At 36.4% G+C, this 24,147-nt stretch overlaps 2 non-coding genes across 2 annotated transcripts; both read left to right on the top strand.

The window, feature by feature from the left end:
* Nucleotides 1–4,716: 4,716 nt before the first annotated feature.
* Nucleotides 4,717–4,823, top strand: LOC121216701 (small nucleolar RNA R71). The gene has a single exon (XR_005912881.1). It is a non-coding gene; the product is annotated as a small nucleolar RNA R71 (small nucleolar RNA).
* Nucleotides 4,824–22,800: 17,977 nt separating this feature from the next.
* LOC121216472 (small nucleolar RNA R71) lies at nucleotides 22,801–22,907 on the top strand. The gene has a single exon (XR_005912654.1). It is a non-coding gene; the product is annotated as a small nucleolar RNA R71 (small nucleolar RNA).
* Nucleotides 22,908–24,147: the final 1,240 nt, after the last annotated feature.

Below are 24,147 nucleotides of genomic sequence, written 5' to 3'. Positions count from 1 at the left end.
CCTTTTGAAAATATTTACAAAGAAAGGCACCTAGTTTTTTTATTTATGAAAAGAGCGACTAAATTTTAAAAGTAATTCAATTAAGTCCCTAGACTTAATGAAAATTTAAAATTGAGTTGCAAATTAAAACTTGGATCAAAATTTACCCTTTTATTTGAAATTAAAAATTTATTTTTCCATTTAGGGGATAATTTCTTGGAAAATTATGTCAAAATAGATTCCCAGGAAAGATTGGAAGGGTTAAAAACGGTCCCGCTTAAGTTTCAATCTCCTAGAAAGAATTTATTTAAACATACTTTACCTGAAAATATACCCTAAATCATTTATTCAAAAAGAAAAATGAAATATTAAGTATCTGATAAAATGAACGAGATTTTATCCCGTTCAATTTTATCTCCCCAATAATGTTTCAGGCGCTGAGCATTAACTCGAAAATTGCCTCCATTACCTTGGAGTTCAACAACTCCGTATGGATAGACTTGGTGAATCATAAATAGACTGGACCAACGTGATTTTAGCTTACCTGGAAAGAACTTCAATCTAGAATTGAACAACAAGACTTGCTGACCTGCTTCAAATTCTTGAACTTGAATGTGGTTGTCATGTCATTTCTTGAGTCTTTCTTTAAGTACTTTGGCATTTTCATATGAGAACATTCAAAACTCTTCTAACTCAATGAGTTGGAACATCTGTTTCTCTTTCGTGAGCTTAGGATCCAAATTAAGCTATTGAAGAGCCTAGTAAGCTTTGTGCTCTAACTCCAATGGTAGATGGCAGGCTTTCCCAAAGACCAACCTATAGGGTGACATCCCTAGCGGTGTCTTGTATGCTGTTCTGTAAGCCCATAAAGCATCATCTAATATTGTGGACCAATCTCATCGGTTCGGGCAGACTACCTTCTCATGTATACCTTTGATCTCCTTATTTGCCAGTTCAGCTTGCCTATTTGTCTGCGGATGGTAAGTTGTTGCAATCTTGTGCTTCACTCCGTGCTTGTCTAATAACCATTTTAACCACTTGTTCACAAAGTGGGATCCTTCATCACTGATGATAGCTCTTGGGGTTCCAAACCTTGTGAACACATGCTTCTGCAGAAACTTCATCACAACCTTAGCATCGTTTGTCGGATATGCCTTAGCCTCAACCCACTTAGACACATAGCCACTGCTACTAGTATGTACTTGTCTCCCCAAGACGGAGGAAAGGACCAAGAAAGTCAATACCCCATACATCGAACAACTCTACCTCAATGATGTTTGTTCGAGGCATCTCATTTCTATTGGTGACATTTCCAGCCCTTTGACATCGATCAATACTCTTCACGTAAGCATATGCTTCCTTGAATAATGTTGGCCAAAAGAATACGGATTGCAATACTTTGGTCACTGTACATGTACCTCCAAAGTGTCCCTCACTTGGAGCTTAGTGATAGTGGTATAAAATCTTCGGTATTTCAACTTCTTCCACGTATCTCCTGATCATCTAATTTGCACACTTTTTCAACACATATGGCTCTTCCCAGAAATAGTACTTCACATCGTGAAGAAACTTTTTCCTTTGTTGATACATCTTATCAATTGGCATTAAACCACAAGCTAAATAGTTAGCAATATCAGCAAACCAAGGGGTATTATGGACATGATTTACCTTCAGGATATGTTCATCAGGAAACGTCTCCTGAATTGGTATAAAAGGAGAATTCCCTTCTTGTGAATCCAATCTAGACAAGTGATTTGCTACTTGATTTTTGACTCCCTTTCAATCTTGATTTTTAGATCGAACTCTTGAAGTAGAAGTACCCATCAGATCAGCCTCGGCTTAGCGTCTTTCTTCACAAGTAAATACTTAATTACCGAGTGTTCTGTATAGCCAGTCAATATGGTACCTACCAGATAAGATTGAAACTTGTCGAAAGCAAACACAATAGCAAGTAACTCTTTTTCTGTTACTGTATAATTCAGTTGAGTTCCTGTTAGGGTTCGACTTGCATAGTAGATGGGATGAAAAACTTTGTTCCTTCGCTGGCCCAAGACAGCTCCAATTGCGAAGTCACTTGTGTCACACATCATTTTGAATGGCAAATCTCAGTCTGGTGAGACGATTATGGGTGTCGTGACTAATTAACTCTTCAATTTGTTGAAGGCTTTTAAGCATTCCTCATCAAACTTGAAAATAGAGTCCTTCTCCAATAATTTGCGTAACAGATTAACAACTTTGGAGAAGTCCTTGATAAATCTTCAATAAAAACTGACGTGGCCTAAAAAGCTCCTAACACCCTTTACAGATGTTGGAGGTGAGAGTCTCTCAATAACGTCTACCTTTCCTTTGTCTACCTCAATCCTATGTCTCGTTATCTGATGTTGCATAACAACTCCTTCTCGTACCATAAAATGTCACTTTTCCCAGTTGAGTACGAGATTCGTTTCTTCGCATTGCCTTAGTACCTTTGTTAGATTGGCTAAGCAATCATCGTAAGTATCTCCAAATACTGAAAAATCGTCCATAAAAACTTCCAAATATTTCTCAACCATGTTAGTAAAAATAGACATCATACATATTTGAAATTTTGTAGGTGCATTACATAAAACAAATGGCATGCGTCTAAATGCAAACGTACCGTACGGGTAGGTGAATTTCATTTTGTGTCGATCTTCTGGAGCTACTGTAATCTAATTATACCTTGAGTATCCATCGAGAAAATAGTAGTTATCTCATCTTGCGAGTCTATCTAGCATCTGTTCCAAGAACTGCAAAGGAAAGTGATCTTTCCTAGTCGCCTTGTTCAGCTTTCGGTAATCGATGTAAATTCTCCATCCCGTAACCGTTCTAGTCAATATAAACTTGTTGCTCCCGTTCTTTACGACCATGATACCTCTTTTTTTTGGCACGCACTGGACCAGGCTTACCCATGAACTGTCTGAGATGGGATAGATGATACTCGCATCTAACCACTTGATGATCTCTTTTTTTACTATGTCCTTCATGATGGGGTTCAATCTCTGTTGTCCATCGATCGTCCCTATTTTGTCATCTTCCAAGATAATATTGTGCATGCATACAGATGGACTAATATCACGAATATCGGCTATGGTCCATCCGATGGCCTTCTTGAATTGTTTTAGAACTAAGATAAGTTTCTCTTCTTGCTTAGTGGTCAATTCTGCTAAAACAATCACAGGTAGAGTAGAAGCGTTACCAAAACAAACGTATTTTAAATGAAAAGGTTATACCTTGAGTTCTAATTTAGGTGGCTACTCGATCGACACTTTTGGTTGGGAATAGTCCCACTTTTCTAACTCCAAATATTCAAAAACGGGATTGTGGATTAAATCCCCTTTGATTAGCTTCTAGCAAAGCTAAGTATTCATCCTCCTCTTCATCATTTGGAGGATCCAATGTCAAAATTCTTTCCAGTGGGTCCTCAACACAGTTGAGTTCCTTCTCCACTATTAAATCCTTTAAATCGAACACTACAGAGCAATCATCCATTGTGTTAGGAAATCACATAGACTTAAAGACGTTAAATGTTACCTGATCATTCTGAGCACGTATAGTGAGTTCGCCCTTCTACACATCAATAAGGGTCCTTCTAATTGCTAGGAACAGCCTTCCTAGGATGATTGGCACTTCTTTGTCTGCTTCAAAATCTAGAATTACAAAGTCAGCGGAAAAGATAAACTTATCTAATGTTGCTCTAATGTTGCACGGTAGTGGTGGTGTCATTATTGGGACTGATTCTGGTTGATTCACCTTTGGCGGATATTCTGCATCTAACGACATTGTTAGTTGATTAGAATTAGCTGTTCCTGATGTTACTTTGTCGAGTTTTGTAGATTCTGATTCCAGTGAAACTGGAATTTCAACAATTGGTTGAACTTCTTCTGAATCTTGAGCATCAACTGGCTCCTTTTCAACTTCGATAGTGTTGGGCTCTACTGTCTTTCCGCTCCTCAATGTCAACGCTTTACAATGTTCCTTCCCTAGATTTCTAGGATTATCCATGTCACTAGGTAGAGCACCTTGTGGTTGGTTCCTGAGTTCAGTAGCAAGCTGGCCTACTCGATTCTCCAAATTCCTTAGAGTGGCGTTGTTTTTCGCAATGTATGCCTTTATTAGATTCTCTAAGCTATTGGATGCTTCCGCTGGTAGGTTTCTGAACTTGTTGGAGGAAAGTAGGCGGCTGAGTTGGTCTAGGTTGGGCGTAAGGGTTACTGGTTCCAGCCCCTTGGTTACTCCAGGAAAAATTCGGGTGATTTCGCCATGATGAGTTATAAAAGTTGGATTACAGTCCTTGCCTCCCTCAGTTTTGGTTTTGGTTACCCATGTAAATATACGGATTCGGGGTTCGATGGACATTCTTCAAAAAAATGTCCTTCCCCACAATACACACAGGCTATATTCTCAAATTGGTTAGGTAGTTGGGCTGCAAAACTGTTAGACCCATTAGTGGTAAGATTCTTAAGTATTAAGGATATTGAAGATACCTAAGATGCGAGTGAAGTGAGAGCGTCCACTTCATGTATTCCAGCGACTCGTCTTCCTGACGCTGCTCGATTGGTTGACCATTGTTAATTATTGCTGGCAATCCTTTCAATAATTTCGAAAGCCTCATTATATGACTTACAAAGAAGAGTATCATTAGCAGAGGCATCCACTACCATCCTCGTGTGAGCGTTGAGACCATTATAAAATGTCTCAAGTTGAATTCAATGTGGGATTCCATGATGAGGGCACTTTCGTAATAACTCTTTGTACCTTTCCCAAGCCTCATACAGGGACTCATCATCCATTTGTTGGAAGGCAGTGATCTCATTCCTCAACTTGGCATTCTTGCTCAGCGAGAAATACTTCATGAGGAATCTCTCGGCTAAATCTTGCCATGTAGAGATAGAGTTCGATGGCAATGAGTTCAACCAGGCACGAGCTCTGTCCCTTAGGGAATATGGGAACAGCTTAAGTCATAATGCATCTTCGGGTAGTCTGGCTAACTTGAAAGAATCGCTCACTTCCATAAATAGTCTTAAGTGAAGATGAGGATCTTAAGTAGGCATTCCACTAAATTGGCCCACAGTCTGAAGCATCTGGAACATGACTGGCTTCAGCTCGAATTGTTGTGCCTCGATTTTAGGTCTCCTAATACCGGGATTAAGATCGTTAAATACTGGCACGGCATACTATCATAAAGCTCTATCCCTATCATCAACAATAAAGATAGGATTTTGAGCAAGTTTTGCTCCGTTTCCTTAATTCATATTCTCAAAGTTTATCTTTACGGTCCTTCTCTGGTTCACTTGTATTCTTCGCTGTCGAAAGGTTCGTTCTATTTCAGGTTCCATAGGGAGTAAGTCGATAATCTAGTCAATACTCATAAACACCTGAAATAATCACAGAAAGATTAAGTAAGTAAAGATTTAAACAGGAAAATCAATAAACCAAAATTTAAAAATAGATTCACAAATAATGGCCTTTTTTTAAAAAATAGTCCCCGGTAACGGCACCAAAAACATGGAACGACAAAAATGTGCAAGTGTACACAATCACAACAAGTAATAAAGTGATAAGTAACTGTCAAGTTATCATACACACAGGAACTGTAACAAAAAATATTTATGAAATTAATGTTAAGACACTTTGGTGATGGAAAATATTTTGGTTTAAAGATGATTAAAAACTAAGGGTTAAAAAATAAGTAAAAAAATTTAAAAATAAAAAGGTTATAATGCACGATTTCAAATAAGGTTTAATCAAGACGATATAATTGTGTTGGATTAATTACATTCCTTTAACTTAGAATTATTAAACTTATGTTTATACTGCTATGAACAAATTCACAGCAACTCGGTAATTTGCTAATTACTGATCATACATACTTATTAAATTAATCAATCTCTTGAACATTTTTCAATGTCAATCCAAGCGATTAATCAATCTTCACAAGCATATAAAAGATCAAGTGAGGTAACAGAGTATTTCTACCTTGAAACAGTTAAATCACAATAATCTTGCAAGTTATGCAAGGCATATGTATCGCCAAATACAATGCTAAATTAACTTCAGCTACCTTAGAAGAATAAGCATGCACTGATTAAGAATTGTATCGGCTAATTACAATTTCAATACAATTTAATAATTAATTCATTAGTTATCTAACAATTAATATTGCAAGAATAACTTAGGCATGATTTTACTTAATCAAGCATCTTACCGAGGCCTATAACAACACAAACACAATTTCCATAATTCAAGCAGGCAAAATATAATCAACCCAACACAGATTATATTCAAGCTAGATTGATTAAAATAACCATTCCAACAGCATAAATATTCAAAAGCATGTTTGTAAAAACAACAATAAAATATAAAAAGATAGCGAACAAGTAGCAAATCCGGTGTTTCTCCGTGGCTTGACTGATTCTCCGTTCTTCGTTCTCCATTGTCCTCGGCTATCAAGGTGGCTTATGAAAACTTTAATTATTGCTCAAAAATGGTTTATACGGACCTCTTTCCCAAGAGAAGAAATCGGCACTTGAACAAAAGGGAAAATCGAAGGAAAAGTTGAGAGAAAGTGAGATAAGAGAAGAGAGAATGAGAGTGAGAGAAAGTGAGGGCAAATCCATAAAGCCACATTTTTTAGAGGGGTTTGAATGCAAGGTTGAAAGTTCTTCAAGGGCTTCTTTGCAAGATTATTTAGTCAGATAAAATGTTGATTTGGGTCAGCATATGGCAGTTCTGGGCAGCCCAATTAGTGCCTGGTTCGGTTCACTAGATTCGGTTCAACCAATGCGTTTCAACTGGACCCTTTTTGTTCCATAATTAATTAATAATAATTTATTTAACCCAAATTAAATTGGGAATAAATTAAAATTAATTATAGTATGAATTAACACACATTTTTGGACCATATTAGGCTCGAAATAAATTTGCCTCGATGCCTCAAATTGATTCTCAGTTTTATTTTTCGAGTATTGTCTGCCGAGCCAATTTTCGCCCTTTGTACGAATCTGTCGAAAATAGTCAAAATTAATCAAAATTAACTATAAAATTAATTAAAATTCATCATGTTCATATTTTTAATATAATTTAATTATTTTATAATATTTATTTATTTTTCGACAAGAATTTAACCGAAATAACATGATTTTGAGTTAAAAAGGGCATGTAAAAACACATAAATTTTTGTGTTTCTACACCATAGCTATTGAAATATGTTACAGTGATAGAACATGGACCTTGGCCTATGTTATTCACAACCAACCATCAAAAAACTTTAACAATGTTGTCCTGATCCTTTCTTCAGGATATAGAGTTGCTCCTTGCAAAATTTGATGATGTCTTTCAACTCCAAAAAGGGTTACCCCCTTCCAAAATGCAGGATGAAAGCATTCCTCTGTAGGATGAGGCTCAAGTGGTTAAAGTTAAGCCTTATCGGTATCCTACTGTCCAAAAATTTGAGATTGAAAACTTGGTAATCGAAATATTGCAAATCAGGATCATTCGCAACAGTAACAACCCTTTCTCGTCTCCCATTGTCATGGTCAAGAAGAAAGATAGTAGCAACTGTGTGTGGACTATCAGCAACTCAACCAACTGACCATCAAAGATAAGTTTCCAATTCCTATTATTGAGGAGCTTTTGGACAAGTTGGGGTAAGCTACTTACTTCTCCAAATTGGATTTGCATTTAGGGTATTGTCAAATTAGAATGTAGGAAGGTGATGTCCACAAAATAGCTTTTAGGACTCATGGGGCCACTATGAATTCCTTGCCATGCCCTTTGTGTTGACAAACACTCCCTCCAATTATTAATCTTTGATGAACTGAGTCTTCAAACATCTTTTGAGGAAGTCTGTGCTTGTCTTCTTTGATGATATACTCGTATACTCCACTACTTGGTCTCAACACATAGTTCATCTGAAAGAAGTTTTGGAACTCTTAAGGCAACATCAACATTTTGCCAAAAAAGGGAAATGCAACTTTAGCACCACCCAAGTCGAATATCTGGGACATATCATCTAAAATGGTTTGGTTATATGGATCCTACCAAGGTTGATAGAGAGTGTAGTTGGCCTATTCCTCTCTCAGTTAAGGACTTGAGAGGATTTTTGGGACTCTCAAGTTATTACCGAAGGTTCATTCGGTAGTATGGTGTGATAGCCAAGCCTCTCAATACTCTTCTAAAGAAAGAGGTTCCTTGGAACTAGTCTCACGATGCTCAGGTTGCATTTGAGCAACTCAAACAAGTCATTTACCAAACTCTTGTCCTTATACTTCCATATTTTCAGAAGGAATTTACTCTTGAGACTGATGCATGTGGCCAAGGATTGGGGGCTGTCCTACAACAAAAAGGGAGACCTATTGCCTTTTTCAGTAAAGGTCTAGGAATCCGCCATCAAACCTTGTCGATCTATGATAAGGAAATGCTTGTGGTTTTATTGGCAATTAAAAAATGGCATTCTTATCTCATTGTTCGCCCTTTCCATATCAAGACAGACCACCAGAGCCTTCGTTTTTTAGGTAATAGATAAGCTATCACCCCTTACCAATAGAAGTGGGTGGCAAAGATGTTGGGGTATGATTTCTCTATCACCTACAGGAAGGGGCACTTAAATACAGTCGTCAATGCATCATTGAAAAGAGATCACTCGCAAGAACGACATCTATTGCACTGTGTGGGAAGTATTTCATGCTCTGAGGTTCGGGGGCTAATTTTAGATTCCTGTTTCACTGATCCAACTCTACAGAAGATATGTTTGAACCTACAACAACATCCTCAGCTTCATCCAAAGCTAAGGAAGAAACTTTTTGAATTATTTCATGGAGGTACCTTGGGTGATCGGGGATACATGCTACTCGACACAGACTCTCTAGTTTGTTATATTGGAAGGGACTCTTGACTGATGTTAAAAAATGGGTCATCGAATGTGGGACTTGCCAAAGATGTAAACACGATACCACTGCAAACTCAGAGCAGTTACAACCTTTACCCATCCCTACTCAAGCATGGGCAGTTGTCAGTATGGATTTTTTGAGGGATTGCCTTTATCCAAAGGAAAAGACACAATTTTTGTGGTCGTTGGTAGACTTACTAAGTACTGTCACTTTTTGACCTTATCACATCCCTTTACTGCCCTTACAGTGGCTTAGCAGTATTTGGACAATGTGTATAAGCTCCATGGGGTTCCTGAGAGTATAGTGTCGGATAGGGACAAGATCTTCATCAGTGCAATTTGGCAATCATTGTTCAAACAATTGGGCACCAAACTTCACCTCTCTACAGCTTATCGCCCACAGACCGATGGGCAAAATAAGGTCCTAAACCATTGTTTGGAAAGCTATTTACGATGCATGTCAGGGGAACAACCCTGTGAGTAGGTTTGATGGCTACCTTTGGCTGAGTGGTGGTACAATACCACCATTCATATTGCCATACAGACAAGTCCTTATGAAGTTTTGTATGGTCAGGCACATCTGAATTATATGCTTTATCTCGCCGGATCTTCTCAAGTGGAAAGTGTCGATAAAGAACTGCAGTCCAAGGAGGTAGCTAGAAATATGTTGCTCTTTCATTTGAAACGAGCTTAGGAACGTATGAAACAAATGGCTAACAAACACATATCAGATAAAGATTTCCAAATCGGTGACATGGTTTATCTTAAACTCCAATCAAATCGACATCATTCTCTCAGGAAGGGAACCAATCAGAAATTGGCCCTAAGATTTTTTGGTTCCTATCTAGTGGAGACTCGGAGGGGTAAGGTCGCGTACAAGTTGACTCTACCACCTGGTGTCCGCATTTACCCCACCTTTCATGTTTCATAACTCAAGAATCACATTGGTTTAGCTGCGAGTACTTCAATGCTCCCTCCTACAGATGTTCATTGTGTTCTGAGTAAGACACCAATACGAATCCTTGAGAGAAGAATGGTGAAACATTGGAATCATATAGCAACCGAAGTTTTGGTGGAATGGGCCAATACTTTCCCTAAAGACTAAACTTGGGAGAAACTGACTGAGCTACGACAACAATATCTAGAGTTTAATCCTTGAGGACAAGGATCATATTCATGGGAAGGAGTACTAGATATGGAATGAAGATGGATAACGGTCATAATTTTCAATTTCTGTTAAATTTCTATTTATCTTTGGTTTAATTGTCATTAGAACAAAATGATGTGTTTTGGTAGTCATGGTGTTAGTTAAAATGGTGCGTATTGGGCAGCTGTTACTGACAACAACAACCTGTCATTTCTAAACCGTTTTTTGCTTTTATTTACACCTATCGGCATGAGGAGTAAGTGATTATGAAAAATACATTGTTCATTATTCTTCTTTATCCTTCTTCTCTAGACCTTTTTCTTTCTCTATTTCTCTGCACGTTTTCGACTTGAATATTCAATCGTATCAAAATGGTGAAAAGATGTTCCAAATTTTAATTTTAGGCATAAAAAAATATCATTATTTCTTCTTCTTTTTTTAAAGAAAAATATCATTATTTCTAAAATATATGAATGATGCATATTGTATATATGTTTTATTAAGATGGACTGGTTTTTATTCTTATTTATATATAAAAAAAAGTAAGAGTTAAATTTTGATTAGTAAATTAGATTGGAACATTAAAGGTGGAGTCATCGATTTGAATCGTGGAGCCCACAATTTTTTTAAAAAAAAACTAACTCAGCAAATTACCTAAGGTAAAAATCAGCTATCCTACCATTCCAATAACTTCCTAAGAACACTTCATAATCTGAATTGCTTTCTCTGGACGACTCCCTACTATGTGTTTTTCTTGTACTATTTTGCCCAGCTCGCTGATATTTTAATGGCTTCCATAAAATCTAAAGATAAGCCTTGGAAAAGAAAGAGATTTCTATTCTCCCATATACGCCATGCTAGTAAACCAAAAAGAGTAGGCCAAGGAACCCCAGTTCTCAACGTCCCTCTAGAATTCCCCAAATTCATCCTAACCTAATCAAGTAGACCCCCAGAGAAGAACTACGACTGGCTATTTTCTGGTATGAAATACTTCCAAACATCTTTAACACCTTGGCAATCCATAAGGACATGCAAAATATGTTCACTGAAAATAGCTTCCAGAAAATGATTTCAGGAAAACGACTTACTTTTCTGAAAAAGCTATTATTTTCTTGTGTTTGGATGAATCTGTGTAAAATATTTTTTTTTGTTTGGTAGATTTCCTGAAATTATTTCGTAATTATGATAGTTTATCAATGAAGTGGGAATGAACTCTCAAACTAAAAAGGACCTAATAAAAAATAACCCAAAAACTTAAAACAATCTACCCTTCTCGTGAATGCTAAAAAATGGGTTGTAGCTTTCCTCCAATTCACTAAAATTAATTAAAAATGCTAAGTTTTTTTAATACTATTAATTAAACTAATTATTTTATGTATTTTTACTTTTAAATTTAAAATTTGATTCAAAACTTAATTTAGTAACATATCCTAAAACACATATTTTGTTTAGATTATTAAATTGATAAATGATAATTGCTCTTATACTTGTTGGTAATGCAAAAGAATATTTTCAGAATATTTTTAGTTGTAGAAAATCTTTTAATTGTTGTAGAAAATATTTATAGAATGTTTTCAATTGAGGAAAATCCTCTACTATTTTTAGAAACTGAAACTATTATTTTACCATTTTACCTTTCAAAAAATTGAATAAATAGGAGGTCATTCTCCCCATTTTTCACTAAACACAACGAGAGAAAAACTTCTCTCTATTTTTTGAATTCTGGTGTTTCACAAAATTACACGAGAGGAAATTTTTGTCTAGGAGGTTGGGCTTTAAGCGGGACCGTCTGTGACCCTTCCAATCTTTCCTAGAAATTGAACCTAGTGTGGTTTCACCAATTTCTTCAAGTTTATTTTCTAATCAACTACTTTAGTTTTTTACTTCTTTATTCGGGTGCACAAAGATTGCAGTATTGTGTTAACCTTGGATGGCAACATCCATTACACGATTACACCGACTAGGGAAAATTTGATTCTAAGGTAGTGGTTATTCCACGAGACAGTGATTTCTATTTTATTTACACTCATTTTGGTTTCCTGTCAGCGTTAACGGTTTTGTTTTGCAGTAGTAAATTTCCAACAATTTAGAAGCAAATTATACTATTTTTTAAATGTGTGAATCATTTCCGTTTCCCACTACTGGAACCAATGAAGGCTCGTACAGTCAACGAACTAGAGTACACATAAGGATCGTTGGAGCAAGTGTAGTGTCTTATGAAGGTAATCGATTTAAGGGCACATGAATAGTGTAAGATTGTGCCTAAGTAATGTTGGATCGGTTCCAAGCTCCATCTGTGTTGGCCAGTAGGCCATTGCGATCAAAATGGGCTTGAAAGGCCTAACGAGATTGAGTCGATTGAGTCTTAGCTCGATTTGCATGTGATTTTTGTCAATGAAGGAGGACATGGTTTAAGTGCGCTGATGCGCATTATCCTCCTATTTGAGTTTGTTAGAGGTCCCTTGAGTTTAAGTTGGTTAGAGAACTATGAGCGGATCGCTAGATCTTTATGTTTGGATAGGGCTTAAGATGTCCTTATCCATGATAACCTACTAATACATGAGATTTGTGTAGCTAGTCCAATCGTCACTGAGTTTTTAAACAAAGTAGACTGGAGGATTATCGAGTCTGAGAGCTTGAACAAGAGAACTAGTGGGGGATGTCTTATTCAGGCAACCTATGAGTTTACGTGAATGAGCATTAAAGTCCGAAATTAAAATTGAGATCGACCTAGTTCAGTGGTGTCTCATGTGTTGTGATTGGCCAAGATGGCCATGCCCAATGGGGTGACCATGGAGGGGTCTAGAGGGCCTAAGTTGGTGATGGTTAATGTGTCTGAATTTCCCATGTTGAGAACTTTTGGTGCCACAAAGGATGGTTGGCATAAACCGCATCCAAAGGGGCGTATCCAATGGGATGTCGCAAGAGTGTGGTTGGTGTCATATCTAGATAGATTCCTTTTGAGTATCAAATACATGGTAATATTCAGTCGACAAAAGGTCATACCATTAAGGGTTCCTAAAGGTTGTATCCTAATGATTATGTGTTGTCACATTGAGTCTGAATGTTCAGTGGAAGAATTGGCATAGACAAAACTACACCAAAAATTGAGATGAGATCAAGTTCTAGTTTATGTCTGATGCACATTGAATGGATCATAACCTTAGGCCTTGAATTCCCAAGATGGGCTTGAGACTAAAATGCCAACTTGGTTCAACAAGGTTACTAAAAGTGTGGCTTCATGTCGTTAAGGACATCAACATAGTAAGTGGGGATGTGCCATGGTCAACAATTTAGTTATCAAGGTTGAGCATTCCCCAAATGGTCATGATTGAAATTAAAACACAATAACTTGGAAGTTGGAATTTTTCAGATACTCTGCAGCCTTAAAGGGATGTTGTGATGCAAATTGGGTAATTGATAATGTTAGCTTTACAAGTGGGTATGTCTTCACATTAGGTGAAGTAGCTATTTCTTGGAAGTCTGTTAAAAAAATGTGTATTGCTCACTCCATGATGGAATCTCAGTTTATAACTCTTGACTGAGTCGAAAAGGAGATTAAGGGTCTTAGGAATCTACTTGTGGAGATTTCTTCATCGAAGAATGGAGTATTTACTTTGAAGTATGTAAGGTTTGAAAGGAACCTAGTTGATCCACTAACCAAAGGTTAATTAGGAAAATGGTTCTTGATTTGTCGAGGGGGATGGGTATTAATATGTATATTTCTCATAGTGATTGTTATGAGTATGTTTCTTGGATTATTATGTAATTGTCACGACATTACTCATAGTGATTAATATGTATATGCTCCTCAGACTTGAGATCATCATAATCCCAACATCGTGAGTTGTATATTTTGATACAGTCAAACGTACACCGTAACTGGTTGTTTTATAAAGGCTGATGTTGGATATACCACAATCTATGTAAAGGGATATGGTTGATTGATATAGGATAAGTCCCTCCTACATAATGGGAGTAATATCTTAGGCCACTTGATCGAGTGAGACTAGAAATGCCTGGCCATGCTCAAATAAGCTGATATGAGATGTCATACTTATTTGTATATCATAGTCTACTTAAGATATCAAGGAACATGGAATGGACTATACAAGTGTGACTATTCCATGACTTGTGTTCAATCCAGAGATAAGGACCTAAGGATTAGTGCATGAACAGATTAATCATAAAAATGTTATGTCGAATCATGATTTCTTGTGACTTAGGTAGCAATGATGCATTGCTAGGTTCCACTTATTGTTTGTAACATTGGAATCGTTCTAACATTACTGCTAACGTTACAAGAACCTATAGGGTCACACCCTATAGTTGAAATGAACGGAATAAAACATAATTAGTATTGTGTTTGGTTGTCGCATGAATTAAATTAATTATAGAATTAATTTAATTGGGTAATTAAATATCAAACACATTATATGTACAAGGTTGTTGTACACATAATGAGAATATGATTTTGGTTCGTATATAAATAAATATAGTTTACCGAAATCTTTATTATAATTAATGTAATTATAATTTTGGATTTTTTGAACATTATTATATTTATTTAATTTTGAGAAACCCTAAAAAATAATAAGATATAAAATCTCGTTTTTCTTTGGTTGGTGAGTCTAGCAACCGTAAAAGCAAAGTCTTCTCCAAAACTGTTTGGGGATTCCTTCCACTCATAGTTAACTGGGTGGATTACGTAGAGGTCGAAGTCATCAAAGATTGCGGCTTGGTTCAATAGTAGATCAGATTACTCATTGCCGAGCCATCGATGTCTACTAAAAATCACCATTCGGTACTTTTGAAACCCTTTTTTCACCCCGATTCGTTCCTCACACATGGATCCATGGTTAGGATCACCGGGTGTTATATTTTTTCCACTGCGTCGTAAGGGTGCCGGCGTTCCAACAAAATTAACTTCAGCTACCTTAGAAGAATAAAAATGCATTGATTAAGTATTGTGTCGACTAATTACAATTTCAATACGATTTAATAATTAATCCATTAGTTATCTTACAATTAATATTGCAAGAATAACTTAGGCATGATTTTACTTAATCAAGCATTTTACCGAGGCCTATAACAACACAAACACAATTTCAATAAAGCAGGCAAAATATAATCAACCCAACACTGATTGAATTCAAGCTAAATTGATTAAAATAACCATTTCAATAGCATAAATATTCATAAAAATGACTGTCAAAACAACAACGTAATTTAAAAAGATAGGGAACAAGAAGCAAATCTGGTGTTTCTCCATGGCTTGCATTGATTCTCCGTTCTTCGTTCTCTGTTGTCCTCAGCCACAAAGGTGGCTTATGAACACTTTAATTGCTACTCAACAATGGCTGATGAGGACCTCTTTCCCAAGAGAAGAAATCGACACTTGAACAAAAGGGAAAATGGGAAGGAAAAGTTGAGAGAAAGTGAGAGAGAAGAAGAGAGAATGAGAGTGTGAGGGATGATTTGAGTGATCAGAAGCTTTTATAGCTGATTGTGGCTACTAAAAATAGAAAATTCCATCAGCCAAAGAGACCCACCTTGGCTGGCCACACACATGGCAAAGTTGAGAGATTCAGCTTTGCTAAAAATAGCCTAGGGCAAATCCATAAAGCCACAGCTTTTGGAGGGGTTTGAATGCAAGGTTGAAAGTTATTCAAGGGATTCTTTGCAAGCTTATTTAGTCAGATAAAATGCTGATTTGGGTCAGCATCAGCCCAATCGGTGGCTGGTTCGGTTCACTAGATTCGGTTCAACCAATGCGGTTCAACTGGACCCTTTTTTTCCATAATTAATTAATAATAATTTTTTAGCCCAAATTAAATTGGGAATAAATTAAAATTAATTATATTATCAATTAACACACATTTTTGGACCATCTTAGGCTGGAAATAAATTTTTCTCGATGCTTCAAATTGATTCTCGGTTTTATTCTTCGAGCATTTTCTGCCGAGCCAATTTTCACCATTTGTACGAATCTGTCGAAAATAGTCAAATTTAATCAAAATTAACTATAAAATTAATTAAAATTCATCATGTTCATATTTTAACATAATTTAATTATTTTATAATATTTAATTATTTTTCGACAAGAATTTAATCGAAATAGCATGATTTTAAGTTTAAAAGGGCATGTAAAAACATGTATTTTCATGTTTCCACACCCCAAACTTAATTCATTGCTCGTCTCGAGTAATGCACAAATTTGAAAAGGATTTTCTTGAAAACACTTTTTGAAAACTCCTTCAGAACAACATTCTTCTCAAAATCATGAAATCAATATACTTATGCTCAAAAATAAGAAATTTGATAATTATGCTACTCAAGTATATATATCGTTCAAATTAATCTCAACAATTACTACAATAGAAAAATTATACTAAATGTTTCTTAATAAAGACATGTTAATCCCTACCAATTTGATTTTAATCAATTATTAAAAATTAAACTGCAATCATTAAGCTTAACTGATGTCTTCATATGTTGAACAAAGCAATTTCTCTCCACTAATGTAGGTAACATTGGAACTTTGAATCAATAGGTCTTTAACAAGGTTGTAACGTGGCTGGGCTTAGGGGTAGGTAAAAGATAGATAATTTTATGTTTAAAAAAAACCCTAGACTCAGCTTGTATCGGACCTTTCGGAATAATTACCTTCAATACATCAACTTTTCTTTCTTTTCACATGCTCTTTAGTGCAATTTACTTCAAGTACATATGCTTTTTTTTCGAGTATATTACTGCATGTACTACAATTTTTAGAGCATTTCATACTTCTTTGCAACTCCCCAAACTTATTTTCAAAGAATACTCTGAATAGTACTAGTTTAGTGTTTGAGACATTTTTAAGATAATTAATAAAAGTGATGGCTAACTTTGTAAGGGTTCAAATAAAATTAGGCCATAAAGTCTCAAATTTGGGTTTCAAAGGATAAAAATTTCATCATGGTTGGCTTGTAAGGCTCAAACGGTCCAAACAACAGTTGCCTAAATCATTTTCAATATTCCATGCTTCCTAGGATTTCGCCTCAAGAAACTACTAAGTCAATTCTAAAGACTTAAACTTTCATGCATGCCTAACTTTCCTAAAGAACTAAAATTTTATGGTATGATTTGCATGCTTTTTAAGAAATACATTTCATGTCATTATTAAGCTAACATAACAATTTATTGAAATAATCAAACTTTATTCATACTTAAATTTAGCATACTTAACAAAGTTCAAATTTATTGAACAAAAATATATCATATTCATAATTAAAAGAAAAATTTTATTCTGAGTGGAAATAATTTCAATTTTCGGTCCCCCCAACTTAAAATGGAAAATGTCCTCATTGTTTAACGTGAATAGATACTATACACCAGGTAGGATTTCAAAAAAGAGGAGGTGAGTCAATTTGACTGCTTAAGTACCAAGCTCTTCCTAGATCCAATCCTAGACATGTATATGCCTATTGCCACACTTTAGACTTTACTACTTGTCCATATTTACTTTTGATTCCCATCTCTTATTTTATTGTGCAGAAATAAAAAATTTCTAATTAATCCTAATTCTAAGCTAAGTTGATAAAAATTAATATATAAATTATAAATAATATAATTATATATTAAAGTTTATCAAATTATTAATAATATTAAAGATATTTATTCTAGATGCTTTTTGAAAATATTCACAAAGAAAGGCACCTAGTTTTTTTATTATTTACGAAAACAGCGACTAAATTATAAAAATAAATCAATTAAGTCCCTAGACTTAATGAAAATTTAAAATTGAGTTGCAAATTAAAACTTCGATCAAAATTGACCATTTTATTTGAACCTAAAAATTTATTTTTCCATTTAAGGGATAATTTCTTGGAAAACTATGTTAAAATAAATTCTCATTATAGATTGGAGGGGTCACACAGGGTCCCGCTTAAGTTCCAATCTCCTAGACTGAATTTATTTTAACATACTTTACCCAAAAATATACCCTAAGTCATTTATTCAAAAAGAAAAATGAAAAATTAAGTATCCGATAAAATGAACAAGATTTTATCCCATTCAATTTTATCCCACCAACAATGTTTCAAGCGCTGAGCATTAACTCAGAAATTACCTCCCTTACCTTGGAGTTCGACAACCCCGTATGGATAGACTTCAATCTGGAATTGGACAACAAGACTTGCTGATCTGCTTCAAATTCTCAAACTAGAATGTGGTTGTCATGCCATTTTTCTTGAGTCTTTCTTTAAGTAATTTGACATTTTCATATGAGAAAATTCGGAACTCTTCTAAGTCATTGAGTTGGAACATCCGTTTCTCTTTCGTGAGCTTAGGATCCAAATTAAGCTGTTGAAGAGTCCAGTAAGCTTTGTGCTCTAACTCCAATGGTAGATGGTAGGAATTTCCAAATACCAACCTATAGGGCAACATCCCTAATGGTGTCTTGTATGTTGTTTTGTAAGCCCATAAACCATCATCTAATCTTGTGGACCAATCTCGTCGGTTCGGGCAGACCACCTTCTCAAGTATGCCTTTGATCTCCTTATTTACCAGTTCAGCTTGCCCATTTCTCTGCGGATGGTAAGCTGTTGCAACCTTGTGTTTCACTCCGTGCTTGTCTAATAACCATTTTAACCACTTATTCAAAAAGTGAGATCATTCATCACTGATGATAGCTCTTGGGGTTCCAAACCTTCTGAACACATGCTTCTGCAGAAACTTCATCACAACCTTAGCATCATTTGTCGGATATGCCTCAGCCTCGACCCACTTAAACACATAGTCTACTGCTACTAGTATGTGCTTGTGACCGCAAGACGGAGGAAAAGGACCAAGAAATTCAATACCTCATACATTGAACAACTCTACCTCAATGATGCTTGTTCGAGGCATCTCATTTCTGTTGGTCACATTTCCAACCTTTTGACATCGATCATAACTCTTTCCGTAAGCATATGCATCCTTGAACAGTGTTGGCCAAAAGAATTCAGCTTGCAATACTTTGGCCACTGTACGTGTACCTTCAAAATGTCCCCCACTTGAAGCTGAGTGACAGTGGTATAAAATCTTCGGTATTTCATCTTCTACCACGCATCTCCTGATCATCTGATCTACACACTTTTTAAACACATATGGCTCTTCCCAGAAATAGTACTTCACATCGTGTAGAAACTTTTTCCTTTGTTGATACGTCTTATCAATTGGCATCAAACCACAAGCTAAATAGTTAGCAATATCAGCAAAACAAGGGGTATTATGGACATGATTTACCTTCAGGATATGTTCGTCTGGAAACGTCTTCTAAATTGGTATAAGAGGAGAATTCCTTTCTTGTGGCTCCAATCTGGACAAGTGATCTGCTACTTGATTTTCGACTCCCTTTTGATCTTGAATTTCTAGATCGAACTCTTGAAGTAGAAGTACCCATCGGATCAGTCTCAGCTTAGCGTCTTTCTTTGCAAGTAAATACTTAATTGCTGAGTGGTCCGTATAGACAATCACTTTCGTACCTACCAGATAAGGTCGAAACTTGTCGAAAGCAAACACAATAGCAAGTAACTCTTTCTATTATCATATAATTTAGTTCAGCTCCTGTTAGGGCTTGACTTGTGTAGTAGATGGGATGAAAAAATTTGCTCCTTCACTGGCCCAAGACAACTCTAATTGCGAAGTCACTTGCGTCACACATCAATTCAAATGGCAAATCCCAGTCTGGTGTGACGATTATGGGTGCCGTGACTAATTGATTCTTCAAATCATTGAAGGTTTTAAGCATTCCTCATCAAACTTGAATATAGAGTCATTCTCCAATAATTTGCATAAGGGTTTAGCAACTTTAGAGAAGTCCTTGATAAATCTTCAATAAAAACCGGCATGGCCCAAAAAGCTCCTAACACCCTTTACAGATGTTGGAGGTGGGAGTCTCTTAATAACGTCTACCTTTCCTTTGTCTACCTCGATCCCATGTCTCATTATCCGATGCCCTAAAACAACTCATTCTCTTACCATAAAATAGCACTTTTCCCAGTTGAGTACGAGATTCGTTTCTTCGCATCGCCTTAGTACCTTAGTTAGATTGGCTAAGCAATCATCGTAAGTATCTCCAAATACTGAAAAATCGTCCATAAAAACTTCCAAATATTTCTCAACCATGTTAGTAAAAATAGACATCATATATCTTTGAAATGTAACAGGTGCATTACATAAACCAAATGGCATGCGTCTAAATGCAAACATACCGTACGAGTAGATGAATGTCGTTTTGTGTTGATCTTCCGGTGCTACTGTAATTTGATTATACCCTGAGTATCCATCAAGAAAACAGTAATAATCTCGTCCTGCGAGTCTATCTAGCATCTGGTCCAAGAACGGCAAAGGAAAGTGATCTTTCCTAGTCGCCTTGTTCAGCTTCTGGTAATCGATGCAGATTCTCCATCCCGTAACCATTCTAGTCGGTATCAACTAGTTGTTCTCGTTCTCTATGACCGTGATACCTCTTTTTTTGGCACGCACTGGACCGGGCTTACCCATGAACTGTCTAAGATGGGATAGATGATACCTGCATCTAACCACTTGATGATATCTTTTTTTTACTACGTCCTTCATGATGGGGTTCAGTCTCTGTTGTCCATCGATCGTCCCTTTTTGGCCATCTTCTAGGATAATCTTGTGCATACATACAGATGGACTAATATCGCGAATATCAGCTATGTTCCATCCGATGGCCTTCTTGAATTGTTTCAAAACTAAGATAAGTTTCTCTTCTTGCTTAGTGGTCAATTCTGCTGAAACAATCATAGGCAGAGTAGAAGCGTTACCTAAATAAACGTATTTTAAATGAGAAGGTAATACCTTGAGTTCTAATTTAGGTGGCTCCTCGATTGACGCTTTTGGTTGGGAATAGTCCCTCTTTTCTAACTCCAAAGATTCAAAATAGGATTGCGGATTAAATCCCCTTTGATTAGCTTCTAGGAAAGCTCAGTATTCATCCTCCTCTTCATCATTTGGAGGATCCAATGTCAAAATTCTTTCCAGTGGGTCCTCAACACAATTGAGTTCCTTCTCCACTATTAAATCCTCTAAACCGAACACTGCAAAGCAATCATCCATTGTGTCAGGAAATCGCATGGACTTAAAGGCATTAAATGTTACCTGATCATCCTGAACACACATAGTGAGTTCACCCTTCTGCACATCAATAAGGGTCCTTCCAATTGCTAGGAACCGCCTTCCTAAGATGATTGGTACTTCTTTGTCTACTTTAAAATCTAGAATTACAAAGTCAGCAAGAAAGATAAACTTATCTACATGTACCAATACGTCCTTGATTTTTCCTTTTGGATGTGCTAAGGATCGATCTGCTAGTTGAACCGTAACTGTAGTTGGTCTAACTTCTCGTATCCCCAACTTCCTAAATATTGACATAGGCATCAAGTTGATACTTGCACCTAAGTCACATAATGCATTACCACAATATGTTGCTCCAATGTTGCACGGTATGGTAAAACATCCAGGATCCTTCAATTTTGAGGGTAGTTTATCTTGAAAATATGCGCTGCATTCCTTCGTCAGAGCTACCATCTCAAATTCTCCAAGTCTTCGTTTATTGGATAAGATATCTTTCATGAACTTGACATAGTTCAGAATTTGCTCAAGTGTTTCAACCAACGGGATGTTGATGTGAAATTGCTTGAGTACGTTAAGGAACTTCTTGAATTGAATCTCCTACTTCTGCTTCTGAAGTCTTTGAGGGTAGGGGGTGGTGGTGGTTTCATTACTGGGACTGATTTTGGTTGATTCATTTTTGGAGGCAATTCTACATCTAACGACATTGTTAGTTGATCAGAATTAGCTGGTCCTAAGGTTACTTTGTCGGGTTTTGCAGATTCTGATTCTGGTGAAACTAGAATTTCAACACTTGGTTGAACTTCTTCTGAATCTTGAGCGTCAGCTAGCTCTTTTTCAACTTCCCTAGTGTTGGTCTCTACTATCTTTTCGCTCCTCAAAGTCAACACTTTACAATGTTCCTTCCCGAGATTTCTCGGATTCTCCATGTCACTAGGTAGAGCACCTTGTGGTCGGTTCCTGAGTTCAATAGCAAGCTAGCCCACTTGATTCTCCAAATTCCTTAGAGTGGTGTCGCTTTTTCGCCATGTATGCCTTCAATAGATTCTCTAAGCTATTGGATGGTTCCGCTTGGGTTGGCTTCTGAACTTGTTGTGGGAAACTAGGCGGCTGAGTTAGTCTAGGTTGGGCGTAAGTGTTACTGGTTCAAGCCCCTTGGTTACTCCAAGAAAAATTCGGGTGATTTCGCCATGATGAGTTATAAAAGTTGGATTGCAGTCCTTGCCTCCCTCGGTTTTGGTTTTGGTTACCCATGTAATATACGAATTTGGGGTTCGATGGACATTCTTCAAACAAATTTCCTTCCCCACAATGCACACAAGCTATATTCTCAAATTAGTTAGGTGGTTGGGCTGCAAAACTGTTAAACCCATTAGTGGTAAAATTCTTAAGTATTGAGGATATTAAAGATACCTAAGATGCGAGTGAAGTGAGAGCGTCCACTTCATGTATTCCAGCGAATCATCTTCCTAACGCTGCTCGATTGGTTGGCCATTGATAATTGTTGCTGACAATCCTCTCAATAATTTCGTAAGCCTCATTATAAGACTTGGAAGAGAGAGCACCATTAGCAGAGGCATCCACTACCATCGTCGTGTGAGCATTGAGACTATTATAGAATGTCTCAAGTTGAATGCAATGTGGGATTCCATGATGAGGGCACTTTCGTAATAACCCTTTGTACCTTTTCCATGCCTCACACAGGGACTTATCATCCATTTGTTGGAAGGCAGTGATCTCATTCCTCAACTTGGCATTCTTTCTCGGCGGGAAATACTTCATGAGGAATCTCTCGGCTAAATCTTGCCATGTAGAAATAGAGTTCGGTGGCAATGACTTCAACCAGGCACGAGCTCTGTCCCTTAGCGAATATGGGAACAACTTCAGTTGTAATGCATCTTCGTGTACTCCGGCTAACTTAAAAGAATCGCTCACTTCCATAAACAGTCTTAAGTGAAGATGAGGATCTTCAGTAGGCATTCCATTGAATTAGCCCACAGTCTGAAGCATCTGGAACATGACTGGCTTCAGCTCGAATTGTTGTGCCTCGATTTTGGGTCTCCTAATACCCGAATTAAGATCATTAAATACTGGCACGGCATGCTGTCGTAAAGCTCTATCCCTATCATCAGCAATAAGGATAGGATTCTTAGCAAGGTTTGCTCCGTTTCATTGATTCATATTCTCAAAGTTTATCTCTTCGGTCCTTTTCTGGTTCGCTTGTCTTCTTCGCTGTTGAAAGGTTCGTTCTATTTTAGGGTCCATAGGGAGTAAGTTGATAATCTAGTCAATACTCATAAACACTTGAAATAATCACAGAAAGATTAAGTAAGTAAAGATCTAAACAAGAAAATAAATAAACCAAAATGTAAAAACAGATTCACAAATAATGGCTTTTTTTTTAAAACAGTCCCCGACAATGGCGCCAAAAACATGGAACGATGAAAATGTGCAAGTGTACACAATCGCAACAAGTAATATAAGTGACAAGTAAATGTCGAGTTATCGTACCCACAGGGACTTAAAAAAGAATATTTATGAAATTAATGTTAAAGCACTTTGGTGATGGAAAATATTTTGGTTTAAAGATGATTAAAAACTAAAGGTTAAAAACTAAGTAAAAAAATTAAAAATAAAAAGATTCTAATGCACGATTTCAAATAAGGTTTAATCAATACAATATAATTGTGTTGGATTAATTACATTCCTTTAACTTAGAATTATTAAACTTATGTTTATACTACTACAAACAAATTCAAGGCAACTCAGTAATTTGCTAACTACTGCTCATACATACTTATTAAATTAATCAATCTCTTGAACATTTTTCAATGTCAATCTAAGTGATTAATCAATCTTCACAAGCATATAAAAGATCAAGTGAGGTAACAGAGTATTTCTACCTTGAAACAGTTTAATCACAATAATCTTACAAGTTATGCAAGGCATATGTATCGCCAAATACAATGCTAAATTAACTTCATCTACCTTA

The sequence above is a fragment of the Gossypium hirsutum genome, chromosome D04 (assembly GCF_007990345.1).
Source record: "Gossypium hirsutum isolate 1008001.06 chromosome D04, Gossypium_hirsutum_v2.1, whole genome shotgun sequence".
Taxonomy (NCBI): Eukaryota; Viridiplantae; Streptophyta; class Magnoliopsida; order Malvales; family Malvaceae; genus Gossypium; species Gossypium hirsutum.
The sequence above is the reverse complement of the archived record's forward strand: the minus strand, read 5'-3'. Positions and strand labels throughout refer to the sequence as shown.